This window comes from Tyto alba, unplaced genomic scaffold, assembly GCF_018691265.1.
Source record: "Tyto alba isolate M040663 unplaced genomic scaffold, T.alba_DEE_v4.0 Super-Scaffold_48, whole genome shotgun sequence".
NCBI classification, from domain to species: Eukaryota; Metazoa; Chordata; class Aves; order Strigiformes; family Tytonidae; genus Tyto; species Tyto alba.
In genome coordinates this window covers 15960734-15988277 of record NW_024881324.1, presented here as the reverse complement: position 1 = coordinate 15988277, position 27544 = coordinate 15960734, and the positions used below count along the sequence as shown (strand labels likewise).

Below are 27544 nucleotides of genomic sequence, written 5' to 3'. Positions count from 1 at the left end.
AGGCAAATAATTTTTTTTTTCCTGTGGAAGAGGCAGGGCTGTATGCGTGTGTGGTGAGGGGAGGAGTGTTAACAGCTGTAGCACTTCTGTATTCTGGGGAAATAAAAATTTGCCAAACAGTGTGTATTTTAATCTTTCAATAAAAATCTTCCAACTTCTGTATCACTTTTCAAGCAACTGAAAATCTTACTGTACATATACTTGGAGGAAATGTAGTTTAGAAACTGTATTCTTAGAAGATAGCAGCTGTGTGAAACATTGAGCATCTGCCCCCCCTGAGATGCTAAGGGGATTTCTCCAACTGTATATAGGATACTGTCATGGTCTGAGCCCAGAGGGCAACTGAGCACCAGGCAGCCATTCACTCCATCCCCCATCAGGGATGGGAAGGAGAATATGACCATCTAAAGAGGAGTAGCTCACTCATTATGGTCACTGACAAAAGACAGTCTCCTTAGGGGAAGAAAAGAAAACATCACTTTAATTCAAATGCTAACAAAGACAACACTTAATAGACAAGGTGGGGACAGTGAGAAGCTCTACCGTGTCCAAAAACCACCTCCTCTCTGCTCCTCCCGTCTTCCCAGGCTGAGCTCTGCTCCCCATCCCTCCCCCTCCTCCCCCAGCAGCACAGGGGCAGGGGATGGGGGTCACAGCCAGCTCGCTGCTCCTTCCTTCTCAGGAGGTGGGGTGAACGCTGCACATCCCTCCCCTGCTCCACGGGGCTCCCCTCTCACTGCAGACAGTCCTCCACGAACCTTCTCCGGTGTGAGTCCTCCCCACGGGCTGCAGCCGTTCCTGTGCTGCTCCGCCGTGGGTCACCCCCGCGTGTTGCAGTCCTCCCAGCGCCGAACCACAACAGTGGGAGCCGCTTCTCCCCTCAGGGTCCCGGCCTACCTTTAAGTGCAGACGCCTGTCCCGGCGTGGCTTTCTCCTCAGGCTTCAGGTCAGCCCCTGCTCCACCACAGACGTCCATGTGTGGCGGCAGGGTGGGCGGCCCTGCTGTCTCCCCACGGGACACAGGGGTCTCTGCTCCGGCACACCTCCCCTCCTTCCTTCCACTGACCTGCGTGTTCCTCCTTCATGCAACTTCTCCTCACAAGTCCCAACACCCTCTTGGGTTCCTCTTCTTAATTACGTTATCACAGAGGTGCAGTTAATTGGTTTGGCCCTGGCCAGAGGTGGGTCTGACTTGGAGCCGGGGGAGCTTTCGAGAAGCTTCTCACAGGGGCTACTGCTCTAGCCCCCTCTGCTGCTACCAAAAAAACATACCACAGAAACCCAACACAGATACAAAAAATGCTGCTTTTGTATAGGATGCAAGTGAAAACAAGGATATCCTTTTCCTTTTTTTTTTTTTTTTTTTTAATACCCTCTTCAAAGGCAATATTGGGGGTTACAAGTTTGACTTGCTTGAAAAAGAGCATGAGAAACCATCTTGGTGTTGCCTCTAAATTAGACGCTTTTTAGACATACATTCTATTTCTATGGCTGTGTGCTGGTTTTGGCTGGGATAGAGTTAATTTTCTTCACAGTATCTAGTATGGGGCTGTGTTTTGGATTTTTGCTGAAAATTATGTGATAATACAGAGATGTTTCTGTTGTCTCTGAGCAGTGCTCACACAGAGCCAAGGCCTTTTCTGCTCCTCACCCCACCCTACCAGCGAGTGGCTGGGGGGCCACAAGAAGTTGGGAGGGGACAGAGCTGGGACAGCTGACCCCAACTGACCAAAAGGATATCCCAGACCATATGATATCATGCTCAGCATATAAACCTGGGAGGCGAAGAAGAAATGGGGGGAATGTTCAGAGTGATGTCGTTTGTCTTCTCAAGTCACCGTTACGCGTGATGGAGCCCGGCTGTCCTGGGGATGGCTGAGCCCCTGCCTGCCCATGGGGAGTGGGGAAGGAATTCTTTGGTTTGCTTTGCTTGTGCACGCAGCTTTTGCTTTACCTATTAAACTGTCTTTGTCTCAAATCACAAGTTTTCTCACATTTCTGATTCACCCACCCCACTGGTAAGGAGTGAGCAAGGGGCTGGGTGGGGCTTAGTTGCCATCTGGGGTTAAACTGTGACAGACTGATGTTCCATTACGGGGCTGTTTGGCAGGTTGTAGATCTTCCTTTCCCAAATGTATATGTCCTATCCCTTTACTTTCATCTTTACTTGAGTGTTCAGCAAAGGCTTTGAGGTGTAACCAGTTTCCTTCAGTGAAATGTCTTCAGTGCTGTGTTTTGCCCATATTGGAATCTCATTAACTTTCATGCATATTTTAGGTTTAGGAAATGACTTATACTTCATGCAGGCTTCAGATGGTGTGTCAGTGGTAAACTCTTGTCATGCTACAGCTTTTGGGCTCTGTAGAGTAGTGGATGTTTCGTTCTAAAACAAGGGGAGGAGTCGCTTCATGATTTCTGGCCAAATACTTAATGCAGTCTTACAAAATGAGTGAGCCTGACATGTGTATTGTGGAAGAGACTCCCCTGGTATATATTATTAAAGACTGGAATTTAAGTCTAGTTTTCTTTACCATGAAAAAAGAAAGTCACTTGCAGGCTTCAGATGAATGAATTCTTAACAAGATTTTTTTTTTCCTAAGTTAGGCTGTTTCAGCTAGGCTATTCTTGGTTTTTTGTTGCTGCTGGAGTTTCAAATTGAGACCCTTCATTTATATCTAAAGAATCTCCTGTAGAGATTTTTAGACTGTGAATGTGTCTGGAGATTTGGAGGGAAGAGGAGGAAGTGTCTTGCTGTCTCATATCTTTCAAACAAATTTAACAATTCAGGCACAGAGCAGTTGATTCTAGCCCTCTAAGACAGGTGGGCCTGATAAACATATAGTGTGTTTTTTCTGTGTTGTTTATAGTGTAGTACTCAGCAAAACTTGCAACAGTAATTTTCTTTGTACATGAACCTGGAAAAATACCAGTGTCTTAACCACGGAGTGAGTGAATTACACTTCAGAATGTGTGCTCTCTATGACATGCAAAACGAACAGATTATATGGTTCTGTTTTTCTGAAATAATTGTGTGGTTTCACTTCAGATGTAGCTGCTATAATTTAAAAAATGGAATAGGATTGCTTTGATAAATTGAGCCAGGAAATCATGGAAAAGAGAAGGAATGAAGGGAAAAATCACTCCTTTTAGGTTCTCCGCAGCTCTTCAGTGAAAGAAGAATGATATTTGATGTACTTGGGAGTTCTTACTAGTGTGTGCTCTTGCTAAGTTAGCAGTATGCAGAATAATGGAGAACTCTAGTAATTGGTACCTTTCCTATTTAGGCTTGCGAAGACTGATGACAGGTTTTAAAATTTAATTGCAAACCCACGTCTGCAAATTCTTAAAGAACTTGTTAGTACCGTGAGCTGTTGGGGGTAGTGGTTTCTCTCGTACAAGATGAAGTTTTGCCAGCAATGACGTCTTGACTGCTATGCAGAGTCCTTGAGATTGTGTTTTATGTGGAGGGCGAGAGAAACTTGGATGGATCTCAGCAAAATCTTTAGCAGGGAGTGGAGAAAACCTGAGAGAACTCCTTCTCATTTGCTCCCTGTTGTTAGATTTAAGATCAGTTTTCATTCCATATCGAATAGCTGCTTCAGCTTTTGTTATGACACAATATGAAGACCAGATTTTACTGAACTTGCCAACATAACTAAGCTAATATTGGGCAAATTCTTGAGCTGCTTCTTGGTCTGTTTTCTGTTACTGGGAGGACTGCTGATACTGAGAAGGAAGAAAACTACAGTGAGCTGACCAGGGTTGGAAAGTTGAAGGAATAATTTTTTTCAGGCCCAAAAATGTTGGGACTTAGATGCTTATAATTGTAAAGTAAAAGAGGAATATCAAGTATATTTCATTTAGAAGGGATGATGAAAATATGCCAGAGCTTGCTTGCTTGTTCTAACCAAACTCTGATTTTGTCCAGAAAAAAACACGTTAAGTTCTCATTTCTAAAACTCTGAATGTTAGTAAGGTGGAGGAACACTGTGAAGGTGGAAGGTTGTGCTGTTAGCTAGTCCTCTTCCAGTTGTACACAGTTTTTCAGACACAGTGGCTAAAGGCAGCTTCCTGTCATTCAAGCCATAGTGTTCATAAGCCTTGTGCAGCTAAGCTTCTCTCTCCTTTTTCACTTTTTAAAAAATTTATTATTTTCTATATGCCTCTTCATTCTGTATTCAGCCCAGCCATCATTTGCTGGAACTGATTGTTACATCTTGCCGAAGGATTGCTCAAAGCAGGTGACAAGAGGTGAGAGAGACCTTTTCTTGCTTTGAATAATTCAATAGTGGGTCTCCAGTTGACATTTCTAATATTAACTTTTAATAGAGGCTTCTGTCCTATGGTAATCCATCTGGATTGCTTGATTGGGTGACTGATATTTTTTTTTTTTCCATGTAAGTCGTGAAATGAATTAGTAGGAAACCCGCAGCCTTCTGTAGAAGGCTTCAGTTTGAATGTCACCTACTTGCTTAAAGTAATACAGCACATAGATTTTCATAATTATAGAACTTGCCAGTTGCATGTGGCAGGCACACTTGGAATGGTCACCAGCCTTTTAAGGGGACAGTATGAAGTAACTACTAGTGGTATTTATTAATTCGCAGAGTCTCTTCTTCACTGGCCCACACTCCTCTCTCTCAAAGCAGTTTACATCTGGGATCCTGGAGTAGCAACGCTTCAAATACTTCTACAGAAATCCTTCTTTGTGAGGAGTGGGCTGATTACCATACCCCACTGACTTTCTTTGCAGGGCTGGGTTGGCTTTCTGGTAAATAGGAGGAGACATGTTTCTCTGCACATGTGTGTGTATGTGTTTGCACTCTCGAGTTGTGAGTGATGTATCATCATGAGCAAAGCTGAGGGGAAGAAACAAACTCCCTAATAATGCAACCAGCCCTCTGGGAAATAGCGGCTGGTATGCCTGCTGTGTCTTGTAGGGCAGCTTTTAATGAAGGAAAACCTCAATTGACTGTATATAAAGGCAAAATCTGTTGTAAATAACAAACTTCTGTGTTAGAGTGTAGCAAGAGTCTCAAGTCAAACTCTGTTCCGTAAGACAATCAGAGTTCTTCAGTGTACGAGGTGCTGTGCTAACAGCAGAAGACTAGGGTAACTGCTGGTGTTTCTCTTAAAGCAGCTGGGACTCTAGAAAGCAGGAAAGCTGCAGTGGAGAGTATGGAAGAGAATAGACAGGAAAGGTGAAAGGGAAAATATACCTAAGTATACAAATTGCTGAGAGTTGCCACCTCTCTTCCCCTCCCACCCCTTGCACTAGATGTACACAGTTCCCATAGCATAGGAGCAACACAGACTATGAAAGCAACTGTTAATATTTCAAGGCAGTATTTATTAACCCTGTTTTAATTTGGCTCATCATTTGTCCCATCTAAGTTGCAGTATTTTGCCTGATAAGGGACATGGATAACACCTGTCTCCTCTTATTGTGGAGATAGGGAAACCAATTGTCACTTCGAGAGTAGTCCAGTGTGTACTGCTTTAAATATTGTGTATGATATCCCCTTTAAGCACTTCTCTGATCACTGCCAGCAGAATAATCTGATGCTGATGAGGAAATCCTGCCATGGAGACTGCAGTTTAAAATGGACCAGCCAAAGTCTGCAGCTGAAGGGAGTCTTGCTATTTCTGTCAGCAGAGACATTGCACTGTGTCAGGGTAGCTTATAAAGTCTGATGAGCCACATCAAAGCTGTAAATCAGTTGGTAAAAGCTCTAGTGCTACATCAATACTGCAAGCTTTGTCAATCCTGTCATATGCAAAGCAATTGCCATCTTAATTTGTGTTGGAGTATCATCTTCGAAGAGTTAAAAGCATTTTTTCAATAATAGCATATTTTACATTTTTAAAAAGAAAACTTCATTTTAAATTTGCAATGTTGTCTAGAGCTAGGCTTTGCTGCTTTGTTTGTTAGTCTCCTGTTTCTCCACTGCAAATGAATTACAGAGGTACAAGAACTGCATAAAGAAACTTAAATGTAAATTGTCACCAGAAAGAAACCATTGCTGTCAGAGAGTCCCGAAATGCCTAAATTTCATCCAATTATGACATAAATTGTACTAAAAATAATACTGTTGCAGTCAGCACTTGGAAAACCGAAAGGGAAGCTAATACTAATTTTTTGTGGGTTGTGTGTGTATTGTCCACCTTCTGCAGGAAGCACAGAAGGCTTTCTGTGCACAAATCAGGCTTGTAATGTCAAGGGGACAGTTTGTTGAGTTGATGCTTATTTGTGATAGAAGTTAGAGTGACAGCTAAAGCTGTGACTGCAGGCAAGAGAGTGGCTTTGTCATTAGCTTCATAGGAACAAATTCTTTTATATCCTTATTTTCTATCAAGGCACTTACTGAGTTACTTAAACCACTTTTTTTTTTTTTTTTTTTTGCAGTAGTTTGTTTCTTGCTTTCTAGATCTTTCTTTTTAATTAGATGCACTCTAGCAAGTCAAGATACCAATTCTTAAGACAGTGGGAGTAGTAAAACTTTGCTATCTGAAGGAAGGAACTGAGGAATGAGAGATGAGATCCTGCTTCTACCACTGACTCATTGTGGCCTGAGGCAAGGCTGTCTCTCATCTTAACCATCTGCAGAGTGATGATGATGATACTTGTCTCATGGTGGTAATTGGTAGCATGTGAGACAGTTAATGTGGTATTGGAGAAATGAAGTGCTCAGCGCATCTGAGGGGTAAGGCAGAGGCTGCTAACTAGAAGATAAAATAATTTTGTCTAGTTTCCAGAGCAGGATTCCTCTTTTGTGAGGTATAGTGCTTTAGACAAGTAAACTCCCTCTTTAAGCAGTGTGAATGAATGCTCTTTTGCGGAGTGGAAGACTCTTGTGGTGCAGCCTTTCTTTTCCAATCTCTCCCTTGTGTACTTGCATTAAGTTTTAGCTGATAATTTGAAGAACTTTGAGGGCCTGACCAGTGCGGCCTTAATATGCTATTACTCAACACAGCACATGACAACTTTAATTCAAGAGTTTGTGGTCCTATTTGCGAGTCTAGTGACTTCTGTTGATACTTAGCAAGGCTTGTGAGCTCTCACTGAGCACATAGCACAGTGAGATGTTTGAATAACGGGAAATGAAGGCTACAGTACTCGTGAAAGGAAGGAACTGTATGCCACATGCGAGTCATGGTGAGAAGAGCTTTACTATTTCTTCATGTATTGAGTCCTCCTGGCATCTGGGTAGTAAGAAACTTTTTCTTTGCTCTTGCTCTTAACATGGGCAGAGTCTTTGGCAATTCTCATTACAATACTCTGACCAGACATTAAAATCAGTGTTTTCAAAACTGTTTTCAGGGAAACAAGTAACTGATGACAGGCAGTATTCCACTCCAGCTTCATAGACTATTCCTAATATGAATCCAACTTCCAGATCCTAAAAAAAGCTATTTACTTCTGCCAAGATCTCTTCTCTAGCAAATTCACAAAGTTGTAGTTGCTGGGAAAAACTCCTGTTTTCTGAGAACCCATGTAAAGGTGGACAACACTTGTATGTATTGTAATGGAAAGTGTGAAATGGGATGTGTGCTTCCCTTCCGGTCTGGATTTCTCAGAGTGCATTTGGAGTGTGACTGAGGTCAGAGGGCATACAAACAGTAACTACAAACTAGATTTACTTTGACAGTTAATTTGTTAGTTGTGTTCTACACGAAGATCCAAGTTTGTGATGTTCTTGACAGGAACACGGGGGCATTCAGGGAAGAGGGGGCCTTGGTAGAAGCAAGCTGTTTGGGACAGGCTTCTGTTCTGTGTGTGCACGTGACTTGGGTTTTTTGTTTGAGTGAGTGTACGTTTGCTGCCTGTATTTAGGTATCACCTAGCATAGTGGGTTCCTGTGCTATGATGAGGAATCCTAGGTGTTCCAAAGCAAAATAAGTACAGTGAAACAGTTGAAGCAGATGGCTTAGATGAGAACTGTTGAGAACAGAGGAGGCATCAGCAATGTGGTGAGAGTGCGGTGCATAAGAGTAGTGAATATCTTTAATTGTATATTGCTAGCATGTGGCTTTTTCCTTTTTTTTGCTTCTTCAAAGAGATCAGAAGAGTTCTGAGCTGGTCTGCAATGACTCATTTTAAGTCACTTAATTCTGTGGGATTCTGCTTGTAGAAAGTACATCCTTCTAAATGTTGTTGACCTTCCTTTCACAATCACAGCAGTTTTCAAGAATGGCCTGTCCATGTAAAGAAAACCAATGGAGTTTAGCCCCTGTGGCATTGTGTTGTTTCTTAGCTTCACAAAACCAAATGAAAGGGTGTGAGACTTCCCTTGAGGTGTTTTGGGTTTCTTTTAGGTTACTGGCATTTTTACATGCTCTTAACTTACAACATAGTTGATTAAGGAGGGGAGTCTGAACTTAAGTTCAGTGATGGTAAGGGAATGCAATATACTAACTCTGGATTCACTGTTACCTGGAATACTCTGTGGTGGCTGATGGCAGCTTCACCACGAGTTGTACATTGTCTGGGCTACCTGGCTCTGCTGCTCTGTGTTTCTCTGCTCACTAAGGCTGTTTTACCTTTTCTGATTTGGATTCTCAAAAAATAAAAGGGAGTCTGTGTGTGACTCTGCTCTTCTGCAATGTCTTTCACTTGAAAAAATAAAACAAAACACTGCTTTGCTGATATCTGGAAGGGACTGGGTTTGTTCTTGCAGCAGTTCAGTCTGGTATGAAAGCAGAGGGGATACTGCTACCTTTTGCTTGCTGGAGCAAGAAACAGAAAGGGCACTGTATGCTGCTTAGATAAGAAGGTCGATAAGGAGATTAAGTCTTTTAAATTCTAAAAACATACCTGTGTGTGTTATCTTGTCCATAAAGATTTTAATCTGTGTATTTTTAAAAAAAACTGTGAGGGGGAAGCATTAAAAATTGGTACCAGCTTTTTATTTATGTAGAATATTAAGTTCAAATATGAGGGGGGGGTAGAGGGGAATTTTTTGAAGTGTGAAATCAGGATCAGCCATGCAGGTAGGACAGATACCATAAACCTTTTCCAAATTTCAGAATTACTTCCTAGATGTGGTTCCTTTCAGTTGCTTTACGTGATATTTGGCTACCGTTGTAATTACATTTTCTAATGGTGTAGATTCCTGAAAGGAAACATTTGTTAGCAAAACAGTGTATCTGCATGCTCGTACTAAGTTTAGAACAACTGGATGCTTTGGTGTTAAGGCATTACACACCTGGGAGAATGCACTTCTCTATACAGGGGATCTTTTTAGCATCTGTGTTGGAGATGATTGTAACAACTTAAACTGCTGCTTTGGTTGGTAATGACTTTTAGGTTGAGATGGGTTTTCTGAGACCCCAGCCTTTGAAGATCTGCAGAGCACCTGGACTCGATCACCACATTTGCTTTAACAACACTTCACATATCTTCAGCTCCCTGCTGATAAGCAAGGTTCTCTGCCATGAGACTGCAAGAACAGATGATCAACTGCATGGTAGAAGGAACTTCTGATGAGCTAGCTTAGCTTCTTGTTTAAGCTGTACTACTCTTTTACATGCGGTTTTGTTTGAAAAGTCCTTTTTTTTTAGAAAAGCTCCTAGTACCCAATCAATATTGCAGCGTTGAGTGTGTGTGTCTGGAAAATGTACTTTTATCTTCCATAGGATTCTTAGGGGAACTTCAAGTAATATCACCATTAAGAAACTACGTATTTTGCTTTGTCTTGTAGTCTAACTACACAGAATTCATCACTGTATATTGTTACATATTTCCCAGACTGGAAGAGAGTTCTTGAATTTTTCATCTAGGGTAGAGTAAACTTGAAGACTGAGTTGCCCCCTTTGCCTTTTAATAGGCTAAATAGATCAGACTGTTCATGAATTTCACTTAAAGGTGGATCTTCAATATTTGTATTTTTGCATTTTTGTTTTCTTGAATCAGATCTTATTTCAGTCTTTGAGCTGTAGATTTTAGACCTGGCCATAGTATTTTCACTAGCAGTTGCACCAGTAATACACCACTTTAAATCCTATTTGCTATTGTCTATTTATATTCTCAAGGATAAAGTCAGCCCCTTTGACCTAGCAGCATGGAGCTTTTCTGTTTCAGGTGGGAAAACAGACCAGATTCATGTGCCTAAAATTGTTATACAAGGATGTCAAGACTGGCCTGTTGTCAAGACCACCATATGTGTCTGAGGTTAGCTACTGCAAGTATGCTCTGCATGTTTGTTTTGTTTTGTTTTGTTTTTTCCCCTCAGCTGTGTGGAAATAAAATTAGATCTTTCTGAATTAAATAGCTTCAAAATAATTCATATACTGGCTGATGACTGGCCATCCCTTTTTAGCCAAAAAGATACAAAATTTCATCTAGGCCTGTTAATAGTTTTCTGGAAGTGAGGGTCTGTTACTTTTGCAGAATTTACCTTTTTCAACTACTTATAAACTTACCCTGCTAGAAATAAAATTTTGTTCATAGCTCTTCATAGCCTCCACCTTATTAAATCTTCCATTGGCACCACATCTCTCTCCTTGGCTGAACTCTCTTCAGGTCTTTACCAGATCACTTCTCTTAAGCTTCCTTGTGGATTTTTAGTAATGTTCCACCCACAAGACTGACAGTCACCAACCGAGGTAGTGGTGGTAGTTGCTGGGAGGGTAGTCCCCTACAAGTTAACCAGATGTGTTATGGTTGTCTTTGGTACACTGGGCTCTGATGCCTGTCAAAAGGTTCAGCTGGTTTGTTACCTCAACCTGAACAATCATTAATGGCTTAAATTTTATGCATTGACAGCCATGTGGTTCCATCCTCTGCAGCTAATTCAGTTGACTCTGTATTGATGACCAGTCCTTTTAGTTAACTACTACTCTCTCCGACTTCTCTTATTCTAGTCATTGAAACCATACCTACTGGCCTTCACTAGACTTACTCACCTTGAGTTTTCTGCATCTTTTATGGCCTGCTGACCAGTTGATTTGATACTGTCTTACTGCACGATATGACGAAACTCTTATCAAAAGCCTGCTGAAAGTCTTACTTCAGCAGAATTACCATTTTCAATAATACTTGCAGAAGGTCAGTGTTTCTAGAGGGATGAGTTGACATGTATTTTGCTTAAAAACATGTTGATATGGTATGAGTGGGCTTATTTTACTATCTCCTAAAACAGTATGTTTGGGGACTGTTTCAGCCTAGAAGATTTTAAAAACCTGGCTGACTTGGGTAAAACTGTTGCTTTCCTTCAGTGCCACAGAACGTTCCTGATTATTTTTTTTCTTTAATTTCTTCCAATTCAATATCATTGAAATAAGCAGTAGATGTAAGATGGGAGTGAGATGGAAGAACCTTCAGAGCAAGGGTATTAATTTTTTGGAGGAGAAAAGGTGTGGTTTTTTTTTTTTTTGGTACAGTAGTGTTTTTTTTTTTTTTGTGTATGTTTTTTGTTCTTTTTGGGGGGTGTATGGTGCTTCAGTGTTGGTTTGTTTTGTTCCGTACCCCCCCCCCCCCCGCCCGCCCCTTTATTTCTCTGGGTTTTGGTTTGTAGTTTTTTGCTTGTTTCTTAGTTTTTTTGTTTTGTTTTGTTCCAGCTTCAAAGTGTAAGCTGGCTTTTTCAATAACCGGAGTCAGGAATGTTGCTTCTGCAGAACAGTTAATAGCAATAAAATTGGTACGTAGGGAAGCTGACGTATAATAACATATGCTACAGAAGTTCTTCTTCTGTATTATAATTCAAAATATTAATTCCTGCCCTTGAGATCTGTGTATAAGGCAAGACAAACCCAAGGTAGTTCAAGCAAACATAAAGTGGCAGAGTGGTAAATGTAGTGGGGCAGGCGTGTTTGTAGACAGCTGCTTTTCTTTCTGGTCTTGATTAAGTGTGGATTAACTTAATGGAAAGAGGTGAAGGTGAGTTGCAGGGGAGCAGGAGGGCAGGAGTAGCGTTGCAGTTGGTTATGGAGGAGCTCGGTTTGGAAAGAGTGGGGGAGAAACCACATCTGGCATTAAGTACCAAGGCACAGCCTCTGTGTTGGAGGGTGGGCTGGGGGAGGAAGGGGAGAGAGGGTCAGGCGAACTCATGAGGCCTGTGACTCCCTTGCCGTCTGAAATGACTGCGCTACAAGATACGTTCCTTCTGTCCTTTGGACTGAGAGCGCTGTTTCCCCAGCTTTGTTTACTCTTTGGTGTGAGCTGTGGCAATAAAAATATTTGCAGTAATTACAAAAACTAATCCTTTATGAGAAGCAGAGGCCGTGATTATACCACTTACAAGTTGTCCTTCTGTACTTCCTGGTGTGATGAAAAGCAATTGTTTATTCGTGTGGCTCTCCCTCAACCCTTTCTGCATTCCCTGGTTCTTTGATATTTCAAAAATAAATATCTTCTCCCCTGCCTCTTTTACAAATGGATGCTTAGTGGCAAGGATGTTTCTGAAGAGCTTGCTTTAACTGAGAGAGGTTGATCAATATGGTGTGTGGAAAGATGAGGAATTGAGTTTTCCCTCCTTCCTGGCTCCTACCTTACCAGCAGTGAACCTGGAGGTAGCAGTGCTCTGCAGGACGTAGAGATTCCCCTGGAGCCTCCCTTCTTCTAAGGCGCCTATCTCTGAATCACAGTTGTCCCTTTTGTGCTGGCTGTGAATCATTACTGCTTTCCTAATGATGGAACACTGGTCTCCTATGGTTTATCATAATAAGATGAGTCACTGAAATGTTGGCTTATCACTGTTGACATGTCTTAAGGTAATTTTCTTATTTAACTTACTTATTCTAAAAGTGATGCTAATATTTGTCATCTGTTACTTACAATGTATCTAGTTCGACAGAATCATTTGCTGTAGGAACAGATGCCATGAACTTCGGAGGAGTAAAGCCTGCCTGCTCTGACTGCATTGGGCTCTAACAGCCACAGTCTATTTTCTTTCAGAGTAGCCAGAATAATGTGTCAGTTGCTTTTCTGTAGGTTGGTAGGTCAAGCATGATGTTCTTTCTTTGTGTGGCTGTGGTATGCACCCATGTCTGATGGGAGGTGAAGTTGGAGCCTTTGTAATTCTCAGGGGTGAGAACATGATTGTAAATGGACAGTGTCTCAGACTAAGGAATTCAAGGTCTGCATCCAGTAATAGCATCTATCATTATCTTAAAGATGACAGCCTTCTTACCTCATATCATTTTGACCCTTATTTTCCCCCAGAGATGGGAGATTATGGCTGTTATGCTACTGGTTGCATTTAAAGCAGTGTTTGAAATTGGTTTGTGCAAGCTACCTTGAATGTGACTGCCATTTCTGGTTTGGATTTGATGCTTGAGAAATGAGACAAAGAGTACACAGGGGAGTTTTTTTATAGGTTCTGTTAGCCCCTGCTCTTGGTTTGATGTAATTTTTCTGTGTCCTAGGCTTACTCTCATTCCAAAACGAATGGAAATGGATAATGTTCCAGGTTAGATTTCACTGGTGTTGGAGGGCAAAAGTGATAACTTAGTCTCTAAAGAGGAACTTTCTTCTTAGCTGGTGGAATGATTTTAGTGTAGATACAGTGAGGTAATTAAATATTTCTAGTTTTGAAATGACTGAGAAGTATCTCGTCCATGTTTTATCACTTCTGGGGGAAACACCTTTTCTTGTTCCACTGCGTAGTGGATGGAGCAGGCTGCTACGTGTAACCTCACAGTCCTGTGACTTCTGTATCTTGTATTCTGTGTTGTAGTTGCATTGTCTCTCCTGTATCACTGATGGAAGAAAGAAGACCCATATCAAATGCTCTGTAGTTGTCCAAAGTATGCTATACACGCTATAGGTAGCAGCTTAGCGCCGAGAAGAAGCAAGGATCTTAGCTATCAAAGCTGTGAATCTCAGAGCCTTGGTAGTTTTGTAGTTTTATTTCTCATGCTCATACCTTAGCATGGGAGGTCAGGGGATGTAGACAGTGAGCAAATACGTGGTTGCAAGAGAGAGGTTTTTTTGAGGGATGTTGTCTTTGGGGAAAGTATCAAATTGGGTTCACCTCCATCTTGCAGCTTAGAAGTGGGCTGTTGCTCTACTAACGCAGGATTGCTGCAGGGTAGGAAGGGCACTGTAGTAAATGCTGTAGGCTTTCAGTGCGTGAAGGATCCCAGAGTCTCTGGCAGGGAAAACGCTGCTAAGCCTGGTACAGTATTTCTGCTTTTATTCACGCTGTTTTCTGTAGATAAGCCTGTGCCCCTTGGAAGAGACTATAGGAGTATGATCGGCCCAAGGCTAACTGCAATCTCTGGTGTGTTGTGCTGTTGGCACTAGGCTAAATACTAAAAAGCGAGTTTAACCAAGAATGGGATATACCACTAGGGAGCTGTGACTGTTCCGTCTGACTCTTCAAATTAATTCTACAGGTCAAAGAAGAAGTTTGAGAGCAAGCAGGCTGGGGACTCAAAGAATAAATTGCAAATTGAGAAAAGATATTTTAAGAATTTTGTGAATGTTGGGGTAAGGGAATAATATGCTTGAGGCATGCTAGTATGGATGAAAGCTTAGCTTTTCTGTGGAGAGTTGTTTTAATATTTCTTAATATTTTAAATTTATATTTTTTTTACACCTTGTCATTGAGTTGGGGACAATTTTAAAATTTGATCTGAGTTCAGTGAATTTTTCCTGTAATCCCAGCAATTTGACAAAGGAGTTGAAGGCTTGCTCTTCCACTTAATATGGATTTTCAAGAACAACTTGTGAGATATCATGGTTTTGCAGCCTGTATGGAAAAGAGGGAGCACTTGTTCCAGATGTTACAGGATTTAAAAGTGGGGACAAAAAAAAGGCAGTAAACATGATGAACTGGAATAATACTTGCATTAATTTGTTTGTATGATGTTCAAAACTCCAAAAACTTTTTAAAAGACAGAAGTAAGTTTCCAAAGTTCTGTAAACTGGTTGATGCAGAATAGTGAACACAAAGTAAGGTCGGTATACCAACGGAGGAAGTCCTCAAGGCTTCATCTGTACTTAATTTCTATGACAACACTTACCACCTAGTCACTCAGATGAGAATTAGGAACTCATTTTGGGCTTACAGGAAAAATAAGGGATTTAATACTTTTGCTGTGGCTTTTTTTTCAGCTCTTTGTTAATCAATCTTTTTCCTTTGCAAGAGGATCACACCGTATCACACACACCTAGCATAATGTGTCTCCAGATTGTGAAAACTGGACTCAAACAAGTGTAGCAAGCTTGCCACTGTTCCTTCTCTTGAGCCTGGAGCTAAAATCAGTGTTAGTTTGCTAAACAGCATTCCGGACTGTATAGTTCACCCCTGGATGACTTTAATAAATAAAATCTAAAAACCAAACAACACAGCAAAACCAACCAACCAAACCCTAATGCCAAACCTACAGTGCCAGGTGTCTGTTATTTTGGGGGGCTGCTACACAGTGAAATCCAGCTGCTGCTTTTTCCCTCACATCAGTTTCTGTGCTGAGGCCAGTAAGCTCTAAACGCTTTATAAAGTATTTAAAACAAAAGCCAACTTGGAGCGAATTTAGAAGAGAAACAAATGGACGAGGGAGTGCAGAGGTGCTGCTGCTGACCCTGCAGGTGGAATGGAATGTGTCTGTTTACAGCAGCATAAAAATAACCCTGCCAGGACACAAGTTGCCTAGGCAGGAATATCTGTGCAACTCTCCTCTTACTTTATATTATTCTTTGGTGGAAGATACAAACTTTCTGTTACTCTGTGTGTTTATTAATCCCATACAAACTGAAGTTTAAATATCTGATACATGTCTGAAAGAGGCAAATTTTATCAGACTGCCATGAGCTATCTTATGGAGATGCTAAGCTGCTATATTCAACTTCCACGACCTTGGTTTTAAGTGACTTTTCTAGCTGTTGTTTTTTCTTCTCATCAATTAATACAATAACACTCTTTTCTGGAGTGGCATTTGTCAGGGTGCTAAACCTATTGGCAGGGAGCCCGTAGAGCATTCAAAAATTAGGACATGAGCTCCTTTTAATATGTTCATGTAATGTAACTTTCTGCATTGCAGTTCACTTAATCAGTGGCCTCTCTGCTCAGCAGCCTTTCTACTTCAGAGAATGGTTTGACACTTTTAGATCAGCAAGCTATGGAGCAGTCTATCAGCTGGGCGGGTTGTTTGTTTGAAAAGCGTGATATGGAGACTTTTGTTGCTAAGGAATAGAGACCTGTGTTGGAATTGAGTTATGGAATGTGCTGACTTTAATGCTGCCACATTCAGTGATGCCTTGTTTCATAGGCAAACATCTCACTGAACAAGTTTTCTCATATAAATACAACCTATAATATAATGAAGACTTGTGGTTGATTTCTTCCTTTTTGAAACACTATCTCATGTAGGGTTTGTGATCTTCTATTATAGATAAGTCATTTTAATCTAAAATGTCTTTTGTGGAAGTACTTGGGAGTTTCCCTCGTCATAGTTTGGAGACCAGTGTGTGCTTTGTACATGCCCTAAGCAGTGTTTTGGCATGGGAAAGATTCAGATTTAGTCCACATGGTTTGGGTACGTTATATGCAACTGGTTGTTACTCTTTACCTTTTTTGAATTTGTTCCTAGATCTTAAAGATTACTTGTAGAAGACTGATTTGGATGTTGACATGCAAATGAATGCACGACCAATCACATGTTGCTCCAGAACTTCTTGTCTGAGTGTTTTCCTGCTACATGCCTGGTTAACGGAAGCTTCTCCTGTGTCTTCTCCTAGTGTTGCCACTTAAAACCACACATTACCATCACTTCTGCAGACTGATTGCAGTGGTATAATTTTGTAAGGTGGGAGAGATGGAATGAAACTTTGTGTAGTGAGCATGGTTTGTTTGGGGATTTAGATCGAAAGTATTCAGTTCATGAGATTTGCCACCTGACCTGTTATTGTCTGTCTGAATTTTTACACATGGGGGAAGTAATCTATAAATGGAGGGCGTGGAAATTACAAGGTGGGAAGGAGGTGGGCAAGGTGTTGGATTGTAAAAGGATTGAACAAGCAACAGTAGCTTAGACAAACTCAAGAGAAAGCTGTTTTGTAGCTGGATAATTTCATGGTCTGACCAACTGTGTGTTCCCACAAACAAGTGTATGGTCATGATTGTGGGTGGTAAGGGAAAGGAACACTGGAAATGAACTGCAGAAGCGGGGGTAGAATGGGTAAGAGTACCTTCAGATGATCCTGCTGCTGAACTGAACACATGGTGTCAAGAAACCATGGTCTGAGGAGAAGCCCTTAAGGGAATGCTTGCTCTCATGTATTCAGAGTGCAGAGGCAGTGTGTAAGATGGTTGTATAGGGAGTGGAATGTCAGATTTTGTTTTGGGGTGGTGGTGGCGGGGTTTGTACTTGTTCTGTTTCAGTATTGCTAAAGTTAATCATTCCCTGCAAATTTTCAATTTTTGGTGAGCAACGTGTAGCTGATGGCTGAGCATTTCATGGAGAGAGTAGATGTGCAACCTCTCAGCAATCCCTTGGGACAGGAGGGAGGAAGGGGGAAAGTATTGCAGAGGTGAGTTTGAGATAGCAGCCCTGTGGTGAAACAATTCAAAGTGCCTGTATGGAAGGGAAGAGAGCCTGATATAAGTCACCCTTCTGTAGAGCCCCTGTGACTGCTTGCCTGGATGTAAAGACAAGTGGCTGCAGCAGTTTCCAAAACACACATTAACATTGTGGATGCTGCTCTACCCAGACCTACTTTACATGCTTTACTGTTGGAATACTATTAAAAGATTAATATAATGCTTCATTGTTGTTGACAAAACAGCCCCATAGCAGTGACAGAGCAACCTAGACTGCATATCTGATGTTGAATGGTAGCAAAAGCTTATCCCTGCTAGGAGTTCTAAGAATGGCTTCCCTGTATATTGCATTAATGTGAAACTACTTCAGAATACTAGTTGACCACTTCAAAAGTTGTCTTCAAAAGTGTTAAGAGAATGTCAGTTCTAAGATAACTTGTTCCCTTACATAGAAAGCTGAATTCAATTGACTGTACTATAAAAATTTCTTGGGCTGCAACACTGATAATTCATGATCAGACACAGAGTTTTTAATTCTCCTCTCTTATGTAGAGTTACTTCTGTCTGCATTGCTCACTAAGAGCTGTGGAAGGTGAGTGAAGAAAAGACATCTATTATCTTTCACATGACAGGTCTTTGGTAGGAGGGCAGAGAGAGGAAAATAGCAGACTTGTGTCATAGACTACACTTTGATTTCGGACAAAATAGTGAATTGCAGCTGAGATGCAGTTGTGGGATTTTGTCTTTACTGGTATGTTGGTCCTTGTGTCCTGTACCCCTTTTGTGGTGTGGATATGACCCTTAATGCCCTTGCATACAGTAGCCCTTTTGTTGTTTTAATAACAAAGCCGGAGAAATCGAAGAGATTAAACATCTTCAAGCTATCCTGTGATCATGGAATTTCACTGTTGGATTTAGGCTGTAAAAAAGAAACAACAGACTATGAGACTTGGGTGGGATTTCATGTCATTTAGAAACAGCTTCTAAGTCTTTTCCATGAAAGCTATAGTCTCTTTGACATCAAGCCCAATATTAAAGTTAAGATGAAGTTGGTGTGAAAAACCCAAGCTGTTGAGGAAGGATTCCAGTGAAAAAGTAGATGGACAGCAGTGACTCAAACCAACAAAGTTTTAATTGTATTTGCTTCAGAGCTGCCTATTTCTCATTGAGTTGTGACATAAATAAAGATTATATGTATTTGAACTTTTGTAATCTCTGGCTGCAGTAGGTGTTAAGTGAGATTTTTGAGGAACAATACTGTCATTTCTGCTCAGCTGAGAGCTCTGTTTCCTCTGCTGCCGAGTCGATCAGCTATTTCTGCATGGGCAATGTTTGCTGATACTACTTCCAAGGTGGCTCTGAAAATACCAAACATCAGCAGCCTTTAGCTTTTTTTTTTTTTTTTTTTTTTTTTTTTTTTGTTGTTGCTTTTGTTTTCCCCTTTTAAGGTGGTGAAGTTGATCTACCACTTTGAAGCTGCCAGCATGGTTTTAAGAATCTTGTTTTAAGTTACGTCTGTGACTCATTACTCTCTTTCTGGTTTAGGAATGTTCAGGGATTTGGGGACACAATGATAGTTTATAAATGTTACAGAAGAACGTTGTCTCCAGGAAACCACAGACAAAGATTTTTATTTGGAACAATTAAAATTTGCAGGTGGTTCCTTTTTTGTGTGTTTTACTGAGTAAGTTTAGTTTTATGTCGGAACTAAAATATCGTTATTTATCTAGTCCTTAAAACTTTGAGACAGTGGTTTTACATAATCCCTAAACTTGGGGATGAGTTGGGCCATCTCCCCTTTTCATCAAAACTGTATTATGCATAGGCTGTTTTTTGCTAAGGAAATGTGATTTATTTTTATGCAGCTACTTTGAAGTTCTGTTGCAAGCGTACTTCATGTTAAACTTCGAGGTAGCTTCAGGAAAAGAAACACTTTCTGAGCTGGATTTTTAGCTGCAGAAGTTTGTCAGCGTCAAGGCCCTTCAGAAGATAGGCTTATCTGTCTCCAAGTGACAGATTTGCTTTCTGTTCCTCAAAACCGCAAGATGTGCTGTGGAATCTCATCTGTGTTGTCTGAAGTAAAGACATCTTTCATCTGAGCATGGAGCTGTTTTGTTTAATGCTTCTGTCTTTCACTGGCATTTCTAGAGCAAGTAGAAAAGTAAGCGTGCAAGTTAAGATGTAGGAGCTGTTTCCTTGCATTTCCCATTTGAGAAATGAACATGGGCAAACTGACTAAGCTTTCTAGCCTTGCATAATTCTGTCCTTTTGTGTAGGCTTTGCAGGAGATGAAGGCAATTGATCTCATGGAGACCTTTATCTTGAAGCAGGTGACTTCTCATTTTCTCACCTGCTTGCAAGAGTTTAATACCCACTTCCATGTACTCGAAGAATGAAGTAACACATTAGTGTGCCACATAGACCTATTTGCAGATGCTGCTCTTCATCTGTATGCTTTTCTGATAGCTGAAATCTTGTGGGTATCATTACCTGTTATATGAGTGCCGCTTCTCTCATCATAGCACGCATCTCCCATTGTGCATAGTGGAGGATTGATGGCTCCTTCACTCTGGAGAGTGAGCTTTGTGCCTGCCTGGTGATCTCTGTAGGACAGTGGCCGCATAATCTTGAACAGCAAGGAAAAAATGCTTATGTAAAAAAATGCTCATGTAAACCATATATAGAAAAACTTGACGCAGCACTTTCAAATGTGAAGATGTGAAGCAGTATCCTTAGAATAGATGTACCTTGAGCATCTTAAATCCCTGACAGCTGTATGGTACTTTACACTGAGGTAACTGACCTTGGAAATTTGTGTTGGTGCTAGGAAAGTGGATAAAAAGGAAACAGAGTGAGACCATAGTGAGTAAGGGTGTATGGCACTGTGATTTGTTTTGGTGTACTATTACCTTTTTTTTTCCTTCCTATCATGTGACCTGGCATAGTATTTGTGTTCCAGGTACTAGGCTGTGTCCTGTGGCATGTGGAAAATAATTTCATGTGGCTGTGAGAGTAGAGCATACTGAAAGGAGTGATCCAGAAATAACCAGGCTGGTCAGAGAATTGGTATTTAAGATGCCTGTCTGGTGTATGTCTGTCCCTTTTATTAATAAAAGTGTGGGTTGTTTTGTTTTGGGGTTTAGAGTGGGTTTCTGGGAGTTTGTGATTCTTCTTGCTGTGTACAGCAGACTGGCTGAAGTTACTGAATTGACAGGATCTGTATATGGGCATATTTAAGCTGGGGAATATTACGTTTTAAGGAAAGGATGGAAAATTGGTACAAGTTGTGAAATGAAATCATACGTATCCTTGTAGTCCTGAATCACTGTCAAGCAAAATAGGATGCTGCCTCTTCTCTCCCCAGGCTCTTAATCCTAAATGAAAAGAACAAGGACCAAATATGGAGTCCTATTTCTGGTTTTAACATCACAGATAGGGAATTCCTGAAACTGCATGGCTTGCCTTTTATGGATTCAGTCCTTCTAAGAAAGAAGTCCAGGGATGATAAATGGAGGCACAGAATTGGGGCTAGAACCTTACTTTCAGGAGTTTTTTTGGACAAATGACTTGCACATTTAGGTACTTCTAACCCTCTTGTGCGTATAGATGATAGTGGGAACAGCACTTAATGCTTCAAAGAATGGGCAGTCCCTAGAAGAGCATTGCTTTGTTCCAAAATGTGATTTACCTTGTCTCCTGAACAGCATTTTCTTTCTCCAATAAAAACGGAAGTGGAAGGAATTACTTTCTTGAATACTGGAGCGAGAGTGGAACTGACTCCTCCACCACCAGCAGGGATTCTTTGGGGGAAGTACCTCTTTACTGACAGTGGAGACTTACATGTTTCTGCATCTACCAAAAAAGCATTGTGGTCTTGATATAGGGACTCGATAGGGGTAATTCCTGTGCAGCTAATGCAGTAGACTTGAGGGAGCTTTTCTGATAGGCAGCACATATTCCTGCTCAAATACGAACTGATGTGGTAACTTCTGCACAATTCTACCAACTCCTTCTTCGAACTTAAATATGTACAAATAGATATGTGAGAAACTCTTAAAATAATAAATCATATTTAAGAAGGCCTATAAGCAGCTAAGTCGGCTTAGGCCAGGTTTCGGGTCCCAGTTGTCTTTGAGGGTCTCATTGTGGAAGAGTGTGAGCGAGCCAGTGTGTGGGGCGTGCAGAGCAGCAGGGACAGGCATTGGGGCTCCACTGCTGTCATGTGGCTCGTGCTGGTATTACAAATTGGAAATTTCAGTGACCTTGAAAATACTTTTGCTTTGCAGATGAGCAAGGAGAGGAATGACTTGGTTAAATTTGTGAGTGTAGTCTGGCCCGGAGCAATGCATTTTATTAACTGGTTTCAGGAACATATTTTCCTCTTTGCAGTATCGGGTAGTGAAACAACTACAAAACCAGTTTGCTGTTTACTTATATCTGAGATATCTCTCTCTCTGTAGTGAACTATGGGAACCAGGTTTAGGATCCCAGATATGATACTATCACCCTGTAAACAATAATGAATTATATTTTTCAGTAACAGTCTTTTAAATTCAGTCTGGCCTACATACTGCACCTTGCTTACTGCACATCCATAACCTGTGTGGTTTCTCACAGCAAACAAGTCCAGAGGCTAACTTTTTGTTTGTTTTCTGTGGAAAATTTTCCATCTTAAATAGAGAAATTGAAAATGGTTCTCAACAGAAGATCTCTGAGAATGTACTCATCAGCTCAGGGAAGCTGCTTCCTTTCTTCAAATCCAAACAAAGAGCAGACAGTGTATATTTGAAAGCCTTTTTGTCATGATTCAGATCACTTGTCCTAGTTTCCAAAGGCCGACTCAATAATGTCAGCTCGAGACTTACAATGGGATATGTCAGTATTTATTCTACCTTTTCTCCACTTAATAACATCCTAGTCCCATTTTTTTATCCGTGTTCTCATCCCATTGTTAAGTAGCTTGATTCTGTCAAGTTGAATAAATATCTAAATTCTGTCCACTGTAGAATGTCTCAGTTTCATCAGCAGATATAAATGACCCACAATTTCTAGCAAGTGGAGCAGCACTTTGTTGCTGCCTTTGTCTGTGGGCTACTCCTCTGCACAAACCCACTAAAACTGAGATGAAGTGATGAGAACTACAGCTCCTGGTCTCCATGGGCTCTAACTTTTGTGCTCTTAAATGAGCAGGCAGTTGTGTGAGCCTAGCACCCGTGGGCTATACTTTGGCCACCCATGTGTTCGTGTATCATGGGTGATGGTAAAAGAAATTGTTTTAACTGCTGATTGCTGCAGACATGCTGAAGTAGCATGTTGCATTTTGTAAATATGATTTGGAAGTAATGAAGCAGATCAGACAGAAGCAGCCTTTTACATAATGCCATTGCTTCAGCACTAATATGACTAATCTATTTGGACAAGTAACGATGAACTTCTGAATGGCTTATTGCAGGATGCTTGAGTAACTCTGTTAGAAACAACAACCTTTGTACTGGCATGATAATCTTTTTATAAGAACAAGTGGCTAGATTCTCTTCAGAAGTGTACTATTTTTGTTTCAGAGCAGTGGGATGACAAGTCTTGGGGCAATGCATTAATAAAAAGAAAAAATGGAGGAAAAAAACATAATTGCAGACTGGAAAATGCTATTTAGATCATTTGTGGATACAGAAGAGAAGAATGGAGCTGGGGATGCATAGTGATGCAGGACTTTTGTTGAGGGACAGATAAAACTGCAAATGGCTGCCTATAGAAAGCTTGTACCTTTTGCTTGAAAAAAGTTTAAGTATTTCATAATTTACTCATAAACTAAGGAATTAATAAACCGAAAAAAAGCCCTAAGTTTCAACATACTGGGGTTTTCACAGACTCTAGAGAAATCCATGTTAGTTCCAGGTTGAGGGGTCCGGTGGCTGAATATTTCTCTGTTTGGTAGGTTCACAGGCTCCTTTTACCTTTCCAAGTGTGTATTTCTGGTTCTGTTCTAGCACAGCACATAACATAGAAGACTGAATCTCTACTGATACTTAGACTGAATGCATTCTTTTTTCCACAAATTGGTGTAATGCTGTTGGCTCATCCAATTTGAAATGTTATTTGTGATGTGCTATCCTGCAGTGCTGGCTAGCTATCAATGAGAAGAGACAATAATCAAATAACTTTTATATTATATAAAGTATGGGAGTTGGTTATATCTATATAATTTTAATAAATTGAAGCTGCCTTTTGTCAGTAAGAGTGGTGTTGTAGCTTTATGCTTCTTCTGTTGAAGCTGGGTAGGTTTTTTTTAAACCTTATAACAAGACAGTTTACCAGAGGTAGACATTCTGGTTAGGTGGAAGGTGTGCAGCAGCATCGCAGCCTGCAGCATTCTCTGTTTTTCCAGCCTGGTATGGCCTTTGTTTTTGTCAGGGGTACATCTGCATCAAGAAGCTATCTATGCCATGCTGGTTAAGTCTTGTACTTGGTAGCATCTTTTATCTGTCAGTAATATACCTCAGAGAAATGTGTTTCGTTCTTTTGTTTTCATTAATAAATTTAGTAATGCCTTGGAGCATTACTGTCCTCTAGCCTAAGGAGGAAGTTGGAAGAGTACAACAAATAATGACCTTATTTAACAGGAATCTTATTATTTACCTGAGTTGTATGCATAAAACTGAAGGTGACTTGATAAGGAGTTCTGCACTTTGAGATGACAGATTTGCTGAATGTGCTTTTTTCATCATTATGATCTTTTGGCCAGATCTCTCTCTAAAACTACTGCTGTCACGTTTTTACCTTTCGGCAGACTTCCTTTACAGAAGAGTTATGAGCCTATCTGATGTATCTCTGGAAAGATTATATTTAGTCACAGGAAAACTATCTGTTGCAACTATTTCCAAGAAATATAAGAGTAGTTCTGAGCTACTGTTCTGGTTATAATTGTGACAGTACCTAGCGAGGACTATGAAGTTTTTGCACACAGATTTTGAAGAAAGTCTGACTTCATGTGTTGAATTCTATTTACTTTGCTCCCAAACAGATTTTTTTTTTTTCCCTTAATGAGAGTTTGATGAACACAGCTGCTCTGCTTGCAGCTTGCATAGAAAGCTTTAAAAGTCATTTTGCCTGTGTGTTTTTTTCCTACACACACACACACCCACACCCCCATGGTAAACAAAGCATAAAACTTAGAAGGCAAGAAAAGCTGGGGATAGGTTGTGTTTCAATCCAGTATCCTGAGGTCTAGCACAGTGCTCTCAGATCATTTCCATGTTCTCCACAAGCAAACTTTACTGAGGCAACATGAGAATTTTCTTTCCATGCATTGAATCCTATGTGGTGAAAACCTAATACCACATGTGAATTCAGAACGTCTTTTTGCATTAGCTTAAAAAGTCGTAGAAAAGAGCACCTTCATATTTATAGTGAGGTAACTGCTTCTTGTTAAAAAAACAAAACAAAAACAAAACCAAAAACCTTGTACAATTTTTTCAGAGGTGGTCTATGTTCTTATTTTAAAATTACTAAGTTATGTAGATTTGGCTGTTTCAAATTGAGCTGATAGGACCAATATCTCTTTCAGCTTAGACTCTGAAGAAAAAAGTTACTCAATTAAGAAGCAAAGTAGTTCATCCCCCCACCCTCCCCAAAAATACTCTGTTTCCTCCAATGATTAGGTTCTGGTGGACTGATGAATTTATTTTCCAAAGATAGTAAAACAATTTTGAAACTATGTGAAGTCTTCAGACTCTGTTTCATGATTCAGTAAGACAAAACCTCAGTGGCAGCTGCTAACTCATCTTCTCCTTGGAGCTGAAATCTCCAAGTCGAAACTCAAAGAAAGCCCATTTTTTGGAGCAGAGTGGTCAATTTTCTTTTCTTAGCAAGTTTTGGTTGTCTTGCTGTGCATATTTCAGAGTATTAGAATACGCTAGCTAGCTTTCCTCAGAGATGTTTTACAAATTTTAATGCCCTTTTTCCAAAGCTTGTTAGGACAAGCTTTCAACGGTTTATTTCATATGTAAAAATCTGTCAAGCCTCTGTGGCTGATGATATGGCACTCTTGGTTCCTGGTTGAGCACTGGTCTAAATAATGTACTTTGTATAACTTTTACCATGAATTTAAGGTAGCTTCAGGAAAACGATCTCTACCATGTTAAGTAACTGTGATCTTGGTTTACGCAATAAGGCTTCCTAACAGGACTTTGGTCTGTTCGCTTCTTCCTCGGGGAACACATGAACCGCTGCTGAAGTCAGCTCGTGGAGCCTGTGGTGAGTTCTGCCCTTGAAGTAACAAAGCCTAAGGCGAAGGAATAGCGAAAGCATTTCAAGGAGGGGGAAAAAAGGTGCTAGCTGCCAGTGATTATAGGAAAAAGATTTCATTCTCCCTGAGAACAGAGGCCAGAAAACTTGCAGGATTGATTTTTGTTGAAATGCTGAGTTGTATAAATGTTTGAGTACAGCTACTATGCTTGCTCAAAGCCTCTCTTTTTATGAACAGTCAGTAAGACAAGTGTATGCTTTTTGTAGGAAAAAGACAAATAATTAAAGTAAATGTGAACCAAAATGTTTTTAAACTCACCTCATGAGTTCTCACATATTAACAATTCTAATGACAAATAGTTCAGTGGAGCAGCAAGTGAAAGTATGTCTAAACAGCTTTTTATACTATGAGTTAGTATGCAAAATGCAAATTGGATGAGGTAAACTACACAGTTCCTTTCCCTTAATTACATTCCAGGTCGCCGGCTTGCTTTGCTTCAAAACCCAGCGTGAGGCCACTACAGAAACTCAGATTTGAGAGCAGGACTGAGCAAGACAAACTGGGGCAACTGGGGGAAGCCTTTCACTTTCTGGCATTGGAGGGTCAATTCTCCCTCTTACCCCTACTTCCCGTTAAACCTTTGCAGACGTTCCTTTGCTGTATGACTGTTCATAAGCCTTCCTCTCATCATCTACGTTTAACTGCAAAACCAAAACACTGGTGCCAGTGCCCCTTGAAGCTGAAAGCAGTTGTTGATGACCGTGGTTGCCTTTTTCCCTGTGTCACCGAGCAGTGGGTTCCCCAAGCTGTTGGAGAGGTGCCTCCGCTGGTGGTGGCAGCGGGGGTTCCCTGCTCCGAGCTCCAGCCAGAGAGCGCCTGCTTTCAGGGCCTCATCCTTCTCCCTGTGCACTTGCACGAGCACAGGCGCGTGGCACGCAGCCCCCCGTGACGGTGACAACAGCCGCTCACAGCTCCACTTACTGGGGCTCTCCTCCTTTTTCTTTTGCCAGCTGCCATGGGGTGGGAGTAGGAGGGAATTCAGCAGACTTAGCCTGTTGCCCAGTACGGAGATGCGTTTACCAACACCAGTTCGGGTTTGCGAGGGCAGAGTAATGGACCTGGGCTGGGGACTTTCCCGAGTCCCCTGCATCCTGCAGAGTGCTGCGAGTTTCATCAGCTGTGGAACAACAGGCTTAATTTAAATAGCTGCTGAAAAAATAATTATGTGCGATTCCTATTTCTGCAGTGTCCTTCCTTAGAGTGCTGTCTCCTCATGTATGCCTTCACACTTAGCGTGCTAGCCGATGTATGATATTAAGTGTTTTCTTCCATTCCTGCTTGGTTTTGCTTAAAACTTAAAGGAAGCTGTTTCCAAGCATGTATCCTTCATTTTTAGGCTTGTGCATATCCAGAAAACGGACAAAATATAGGAGAAAATAAAGCTGATTACTTTCTTTATATTTTACAATTTTTGGTACAAACATTCCATTGAATAATTTTATGGTGTTTCATCTTAAGTCTCATTGTCCTTTACACAGCCGAATGTGATCTGTGTAGCTATCGAGAAGTCTTCTACTACTTAAAATGCCTCAAAATTAAGTAGAGTATCTGTTAAATTGGTTAACTTGGCAATATGGTATACGAAAATTACATTTAAAAAAATCATCATCATAAATATGAGAACTACTGATCTTAAGTATAATAGAATGATACCCGCTTGGAGGTTGGCAACATTTGGCATTTTGTAGCCAACATGCTGCTCTTATGCAAAGTAAGCAGTTCAGTTGTAATTAAAATTTATGATTGTTTTGCTCCT

At 40.8% G+C, this 27544-nt stretch overlaps 1 protein-coding gene across 3 annotated transcripts in view; it reads left to right on the top strand.

The window, feature by feature from the left end:
- The window catches only part of PHLPP1 (PH domain and leucine rich repeat protein phosphatase 1), a 142844-nt gene that overhangs the window by 35114 nt on the left and 80186 nt on the right, over positions 1-27544 (top strand). The gene's annotated exons all lie outside the window — the stretch shown is intronic.